The sequence below is a fragment of the Lactuca sativa genome, chromosome 1 (assembly GCF_002870075.4).
Source record: "Lactuca sativa cultivar Salinas chromosome 1, Lsat_Salinas_v11, whole genome shotgun sequence".
NCBI classification, from domain to species: Eukaryota; Viridiplantae; Streptophyta; class Magnoliopsida; order Asterales; family Asteraceae; genus Lactuca; species Lactuca sativa.
In genome coordinates this window covers 231,057,513-231,066,593 of record NC_056623.2, presented here as the reverse complement: position 1 = coordinate 231,066,593, position 9,081 = coordinate 231,057,513, and the positions used below count along the sequence as shown (strand labels likewise).

The 9,081-nt window shown below is 31.8% G+C and overlaps 1 long non-coding RNA gene across 1 annotated transcript; it reads left to right on the top strand.

Annotated features, from left to right (window-relative positions):
* The first annotated feature begins 560 nt into the window (after nucleotides 1–560).
* Nucleotides 561–5,137, top strand: LOC122197258 (uncharacterized). Its single transcript, XR_006190050.2, has 5 exons — nucleotides 561–850; nucleotides 950–1,020; nucleotides 2,695–3,733; nucleotides 4,500–4,566; nucleotides 4,916–5,137. It is a non-coding gene; the product is annotated as an uncharacterized LOC122197258 (long non-coding RNA).
* Nucleotides 5,138–9,081: the final 3,944 nt, after the last annotated feature.

The window sequence follows — 9,081 nt, the reverse complement described above, 5'->3', positions numbered from 1 at the left end:
ATATGGTTAGATGTCTCGAAAGTTATCCATAAAAACCAAGAGTCCATTTATGACATAATACACCTCATGTAAGGGTTAGTATGACACTATTTGCAACATACTACTAGCCATAAGAATTAAAGACCAAAGTCAACACCTAGGACTCTACTCTCCTCTCTCTCACATGATTAAGGCTCTTTCACCCACCAAATCCCACCTTTTCTTCATGTAGCAAGTACCATACACTAAATGGGGTTGCTTTCAAGACTAACTCAAAAGTACAAAGGAACATAAGGTGAAATAACTTAACTTCAATGAGTAACCAAAAAAGTACTATACTGATGAAAAGATGGACAAGTGGAGCACCTTAAATGACTAACACACTCCTTCTCCATCTATCTCACGTGTTCTCTTTCCCTCACAAGTCTCTCATCCATGCAAAACCCCAAGCCTTTATTAGAAAGTAGAGTTGCTTCAATAAATGGCCAAAAGTACATATTAAGGGAAAGTGGACAACTTTGAGAAGTGTATAAAAAGAGCACTATTAGGGACCTTTAACCCAGAAAAAATTCAGCCTCAAACTTCTTTCCTCTCTACTTTCCCTCTTGTGTTCAGAGTTTACCAAGGAACACCTCCACCGGAGGTGTTTGTTGACTTGTTACCGGCGAGAAAAGAGGCAGCAGCCTCTCGGAAATTGCTCCCTGTTTAACCACACTTCGAGATAGCCAAACACCCTCCCTGGATCGATCTTGTTGCTGTCAATTATTTCCCTCAAGTGCTGCTGCGAAACAGGAACGAAAAAGGGCGAGAAAGCTGCCGGAAACATCCCCTGACAACCCGTTTCTGTCGACAGCCCATGTAGTTGTTTTGGGTGAGTTTATTTCACCTTAAAAATCTGAAATACTTGTTGTTTTGAACACCTTAGTGAAGCTCAATAATCTAAAACTAGATTCGTTTATTGTCGGTGAAGGTATCGGGTCTTGAACGAAGCACAAACCCCACTGAATCCTCCCGTCTAAACTCGGGAATCACGCTCCAAATGTCAGTCTTTATGGCCCTGTTTTTACATTTTTACTTATTTGGGGGGAGACACATACTTGAGTATTTTGATATAATAAAATGGAAAAAATTTTATATGTTACATGCATACACAGTTAGTACTAGATGCAAAAATTGTTAGAGTCGATGTTTATTACATATACTATATTTTTACAAATGACGTTTATAATAAAGGTGGTGGTTAGTAATGGTTATACACAAGAATTATATAAAATGTTAGAATTATTTACAACCACTTGTGTAAACAAAAAGTTAGATAAGAGTAATCTAGTGTTATATTATTTGTTGGGACAAATAAAAGTATCATTAAGAACTTATGTTAAAATTTTGATAAATTAAGCATGTTTAACTTGTCATGATAGGTATAACCATATGAATTGTGTATATTAGGGCATTAAGCTTACTTTTCATAAAGTATTGCTAGTAAAGAATTAAATGAGATGATAAAATAAAAATATGCAAATGAATTATAAAATGATATCAAGAGTATGAGAATAAACCACAAGTAGTTATATATTAGGGTATAATATGAAATCTTGTTGATAAATAATGTGTTTGTATTTTTAAGACTAAATTTTACTTACAAACAAAAATAATACGTTTCGACATTAAGTAAATATTAAAAATACAAAAATATTCGATTAAAGCGACAACCGATCAACCGACGTAACAACGACACGCATGAAGTACTCGACTACGCTAAAGGAACGTCTTTCCTATCGGTTGATAGATTGAAATTATTTGAGTCAATACCGTCTCTTTATTTGAAAGCTAGGTTAAATTTAATATTTAACTAAATGCACTAGATAAAAATAAAATCATAAATAAAGACTCGCGTTGGCGATCATTGGAAGCGGCGGATGTTTATTGTCATGTATTTCGCGGATTGTGTATCCTGTGTGTGCTTGTGGGAGGAATGTATCGAAAGGGGTGGAGGAGAGAGTTTGTTGATGGTGTGTTTTTCCCTTGTAAGGATCCGATCTTGGAATCGACACCTAGCTCTATAACCGTTAATCCAGGTGGAATCATATACTATAGGTCTATGTACACGGCATAGATTTATAATAAAGAACTTTGGTGAAGATCTAATTCTTATGGAAAGATTTATACGAATGGTTAATTTCCGTATGTGGTTGCTAGCTACAACTTCGTCTGACGAAGCAACAGGCGTTAAGTGTTTCTTTCTTCGTTACTATACGACTGCTTTTAAACGTTAGTAACGATCTCGATTCCTCTATATTTATTTGTATTGTGCCTGTGTGACTTGTTTATTGCGCCTATGCGATTTGTGGAGGAGCGACGAATAGTGTTGGTTATGGGCAAATTATTATATTGAATATTTTTACTCGAAAACGTATAGATCTAGATTGAGTCAATTCTCCCAATTTGGGATCGAGAGTGTCGAGTGTTAGGACGTTATATACTTCTCCTTACGACATAACTTTTCATAACGGACTAGACCTAGAGAATAAAAATCATCATGAAAATGACTAATATTTGTCGTTTAAAAAGTGGCCGAATAGAAAAATATGCTTTATAATTTATTGGTCTTTGGAAATATTATTTTGAATTATAAAAATCTTTGGAGTCAAAGGAAAACCTATAAAGCTCACCAACATTATTGTTGATGTATTTTCAAAATGTATGTGTCTCTAGGTGTTCAAGGTGGCCAGAAGAACTCTCACCACGTGTGAGGATGACGGGTTTGACGTTGAAAACAAATTGTTGGCTCTATAGTAGCCTTTTGTCTCTTTTATGTTGTAAGAAATTGAAATCCACGTATAACGCTTTTGGACTATTAATCAGTGTGTTTTGTCATATTCATACTTCAGATGAATGTAATGTCAAATAAATTCTGTAATTATTTCATTATATGTTGTTGACTATGATCTAAATGTTTAAGTCGTAGCCTCAGCGTTTCTGCCGTTGGTCGGGGTGTGACATGTAATATATTTCCTTGATATTACATGACCATGTAACACCCATCTCTGTCCACAAGATAGTTGTATCACCTAAATAATGTACTTTGTTCGATTTGTTTCCAAACTTCATATATGAGTCTTAATGAACTAAGTGAGTTCAAATTACATTATCTTATCTCAATTAAGTCCAATAATTACTATAACTTAATGATTAAGTCAATTCAATGCCACAAGAGCTATAAAGAAACTCATGTAACCAACAAACACCAATTTTGGCTGAAAAGCTTTTAATAGCTTCTAACTTGTTCCTATCTATTCCAACCAACTAATATGTTCTTAATAAACTACAAAAAAAATTAATAAACATCTTAATGTAACAGCCCGGATTTCCAGGTATCTTTTATGTTTATGTCTTTGGTGTTTTGAGAGGGGACTCGGTGAGTTGGAGCTCAGACTCGCCGAGTAGGATCGCGGTTTTGGACGCGGGTTCGCGCCTGGACTCGGCGAGTCCAAGGTATGGACTCGGCAAGTCTGCACTGTTTAATGAAACCCTAATTTCTCAGGTTTGGGACCTATTTAAAGGGCCTTTAGGCCGTCATTTGTGCTCACCATTCCCTTGAGTGAAACCCTAGCAAGTGTGAGCGTTTGGAACAAAGTAGGAAGCCATTATTGACCTTGGAGGTATCTTTTTGCAAGGAAAAAGAAGAATTAGCTAAGGGAAAGCAAGGGGAGCCACTTCCTGAAGGCTTGAGGTCCAGAACATCGCATTTGAGGTATATTCTTCGAGCTATTTCTGCTATGTTGAGATTTATGTTGATTTAGGGCTTATTGAGCCCTTTTATGATAAGATCTAGTGCTTCCTTGGTCCCTTGAGTGAGTTAAGTTGTAGATCTGGACCTTTGGAGGTCCAGAGTGTCCCTTTGCCCAAGCTTTTTGTGAATCCATAAGGGTTTGGATTTGGGGTTCTTGTGCTTAAGTTCAAAACACCATTTATGAGCCATGGGGTGTGTTATGAGCACCAAGTTATGGACTTTACGTGATGAATTAGCTTAGGAGGGCCAGATCTATGAGTTGTTGGAGCAGATCTGACCTCAGAAGCAAGTTTGAGTTGGTGCATGGCATGGACTCGCCGAGTCTAAAGAACAGACTCGGCGAGTAGCATGAAGATTGTCCTTGACCACTCAGTGAGTGGTCCAGCCGAGTTGTGAGTCGACTCAGTGAGTCAGGGCGAGTTAGAAGTTGACAGGTGGACTGAGCCGAGCTGGGACTCATCGAGTTGTTCTTGAGACTCGACGAGTTGAGTCGTGGTGGCCCCGCGACTCATGCCAGGTGGAACCCATCGAGTCAGGGGTGTACTCGACGTGTCAAAAAGGGAATCCTAAAGAGTTGGTGAAAACGTCTAGACTCGCCGAGTTGCCTTAGTGCACTCGCCGAGTCCGATCAAAGTTGACCGTTGACCAGAGTTGACCAGTGTTGACTTCTTAGGGGTAGTCAACCTTAGTGTTAAAAAGTGTTAATTAGAGACATATGATGTTATAGGAGGATTATAGCTCGGAGGATCGAGCACGAGGGATTTCAGGATTCGTGAGTCATCGAGATACACGAGGTGAGTCTTCTCACTATACTTTACCTTGAGTAGGTAATCAGAGTTATGTGTCAGAGTATGTGTATGTTATGTGTATGCTATGTGTTGTACTGCATGATGTCTATGTGATTTATGCTGTGCATGTTTATAGAGTTGGAACCGGAAGGTTCCCAGAGTTAGAACCTGAGGGTTCACAGAGCTTGGGTGTACGGACCCACAGAGTTTTAGCCTCGAGTGGCTATTATATATATATATATATATATATATATATATATATATATATATATATATATATATATATATATATATATGTGGTATTTTGGGGAACTCACTAAGCTTTGTGCTTACAGTGTTAGTGTTGTTGTTTCAGGTACTAGCGATGACCGTGGGAAGGCGTCGGCTTGATCTGTACACACGCATGGGATTTTTGATATACATTGATCTTGGGATTTTGTATAATGTGAATTGAGATTTAAACTTGATGTTTTTATGAAAAGTTAAGAAGAAATGTTTTCATAAATTGTGAAAAATTATTTTGAAATTCACGGTGTTACACTTAATAACTCAAAAATAGAAGTATCGAAAACTTGGAGTTGGTGATTCCATTCTTAACACTGATTCAAATTTGATTTGAAGTTGTGAATGTTCTTTTCTTATAAATAATTTTTTTATTATTCATTTATCAGACAAAATCCTTGTTTGAGTATTAAATTACTACAAAACCATGTTTTTTACATTCCAATAGTGTATCACCTTTAAAATCACCAATTCTAATCACTACTTTAATGGAATTATATAACCATAAATAGGATGAGCATATAAGATATTGATTTAGCTAATATTTCATGGATTTGACTCAATACATACATCTATAAGTTAATGTATGAGCCATTAAAGAAACTTGTACGACTTATACATAGAGATTATAGTTCATATCATCAAAATTCTGTTAGTAGAGTTAAAATTTAACCATCCATTGATAAGATAGATAGCTCATGATGAACTACAGAGCATTATAAACAAAATAATAAAATCATAATCTCCTAATTATTCTGATAATCATATTCGGGAAAGCTAAGGGTTAGAAAACCGTAAATCACCATTAAAACTCTAAAGAAATATCTATGATGTAAGTACTTTCTTGAGAATGATATAGGAAAATGATGAATGCTACAAAATCAACACATTATAAGATTAATCATGGATGATTTGGACTTGGAGAATCTCACAAACCGTAGCCATAAATGAGAAGAAGATAACGAGTGAGATTATACCTTCAAAGTCTAGAAGATGCTTAAAAACAAGACTTATATCTTCAAGAGGATGAACAAGGGCTTGGAATCTTCGATGGATTATGAGGAATCACCATAGAGGAAGATCCTAGGGCTGAGTTTTCATGAATGGGAGGAAAAGAGGGGAATAAGAGATCTGATTTCAAAAGTTTAAACAATAAATAAGAATGACCCCTCTATTTAACTACCGTACTCTATAACCACCATATTAAATTGTGTACTTATAATATTTTCTCAATTAACCCTTATATATATATATATATGTGTGTGTGTATGTGTGTATATAGTGTTAGGATCATATATAACCATCAAATATTGTATGAATGTGTGACCAATTCTAGATCAATCATTATATAAGGATATAATAACTTTAACAATAAATAATTATGGTAAATAAATGAGTCAATTAATAAGCCATTAAAATTTAAAATAGGCATACTTGGATTAAACGTTACAAAAAAATTGATAATAAATAAATATATAGTATATAAGGGAAATAGTCAAAGATAAACAAATTCTTATGAAATCTGATAACAATTTTGAGCCATAAGTTGGTCACTCAGGGACAAACATATAAATTTATAACACAAAAAGTTGTTAGTTTAACAATTTGTTTATTCACTTTTAAAACATAGATCAAAGGTAAAACTAAATATCGAAAAATTACAAAATAAATGGGTATCACCATCACCATTTTGTTAGTTATCTTAAAATGATCATAAATTTTCATTAAGCTCCATCATAATTGCAAAATCGTTATTCGACAAAAAACCTTCAAAAAAACAGAAGATATAAGAAAAATCATATACTTTTTAAAACTATTTTGTTGATTTTACCCTCCAATAATTTACAAGTCCAATATGTCATCATATAATTTCACCATATATATATATATAGGGAAAGGTTATATGGAAAATAAAGAATTAGGGCAACACATGTTGGAACCAATAAAAGCATGACAACACATCACTTTGGAATAACTACATAAATAACTTCCATAGTACATTGCTTATGAATAAAGAAATGGACACGTGTCACTTGATCATTGGTTCCAGCATATGTTGCCCTAATTAATCATTTTCCTTTGAACCTAAAACTATATATATATATATATATATATATATATATATATATATATATATATATATATAATCGTTTTATATATTTAAGATCATATATAGATGTATTTGTGTTTACCAAGTAAAAAAACAAAGCAATCTGTACCTTTCAGCTGACCGAATTAAGTTTTATGTCCTCATTTATACAAAATTTTTGGAATGTTCATTCTTTAATATCTTCATACCTACAAAAAAAGAAAAAAAATAGAAGAGGTTGAGTTCAAGTATGCTCAATCTTTTGGATTTTTCGTTCTTTCAGAATGACTAGTCTAGATTTCTGAAATGTGTCATTGGAAATGTATTTTTTTGTATATTTTTTGTATTATAAAATTTTTTTATAATTAAAAATATATAGTCTTGCTACCAAAAGTTGTAACTTTTCTCTTTCTTTTTATAGGAGAAAACTAAAAATTTTAATTGAATGATTTATTGGTTAACGTGAAAAGGTAAAGATAAATAAATATAAAAAACATCAAAAACAAATAAAAATTCTTCAAGAATAATTACAATTCTTGTAGTATATAGTATAAATTTTGTGTGTATTATTTAAGAATGATTATAGATTCTTAAAAATATTAGTTAATATTATAAATTGTGCATATTCCTTAAGAATGATTATATATTCCTAAAAGAATACAATATATAAGTTGGTGTATATTTCTTAAAAATATCATAATATTCTTGTTTTATGTTATAAAAAATGTTCTTTTATGTTATAAGAATAATTCTTTTTTTTAATTATATATATATATATATATATATATATATATATATTAAAAAAATTTAATTCTAGAAAAAATCTTAGAATGAATTCGTAATGGATGATTGAAAATATATGTCCATATATATTTCATTACGTCGTATTCTAAAAATATCTTTTATTTGAATGTATTAAATGAGGTATATTATTTGCTTTGATTTTTATTAATTAATTGACTTAGTTAGTTGCTTAATATATAAGTAATTTTTATTTTTCTCTCTTCATAAAATTTAATATTTACATTTATAATTAATTAAGTTTAATTATAGAGTAAATGTTAGTCCATGTTAGTAACATGTATCCTAATATCATATCGTTTCATTTTTTTTAATCTAAAGGCTAGAACTTAGTCACACATTCACATTCATACAATACTTGTGATTAATATTTAATCTTAATCTTTATATATATATATATATATATATATATATATATATATATATATATATATATGTATGTATGTATGTATATGTGTGTATGTGTGTGTGTGTTTTATGTCTAAGTCCTCTATGGAGTCAAATCTTAACATTCATTATTTGGCAATGTTAGTCCCTATAACACAATTTAATTACTTTAACCTTATTAAACTTAATTTTTTAAAATGAATGGGTAATGGTTAGAAGTTAAATTTATCAAGTTAGTTAAGTATTCCACACCTAAGTTTGAACCCATGACCTCCAATCTAATAGCTATCAACCTCTATCAAGTGGGCTAGTCCTACAGTGACAACTTTATTAAACTTGCAATTCATTTTTATCATTATTTTATTATTAACATATACTTAGTTGTAATAAAAATATGTACTTTATTTATTTTGATTTTTTATATTATTCTAAAATTATATTTTTGTAGAAAATGGTCAAATTCTAGGTCCTAATTGTAGGTGTTACATTCACTCTTTCTTCTTGTTCTTCTTCCTTTTTCTTAATCTTCTTTAATTTTTGAAACAACATACCTATATTATTTTTTACGTTTAGTTGATTAAATTTTGACATCAGTTCTAAAGGACCACAAAAATACTTTTCAATAAATTTTTCTTACACATCATCTTCATGTGACTTAAGTACACCATGCACTTCACTTAAAATAATAAAAATCGACATTTTCATGTCCTTTTACCGTGATTGTAATGAGCTTCTATTTCTTTCTCAAAGATTTTATGAAAATAACATCTATTTCACGTTGATTTTTGATAAAACAGTTTCTTTCAATTTTTCAAGTGAAGATACCAAACCTTTCGAAGACTTGATCAAGTAATTCATCATCTTTCCGATTGAAATCACAAAATTCAGATAGAATGTTTGTGATAACACATATATTTCTTTTGCTTATCCTTCAAACACAAAAATTCTTCAGTCGACTCCAT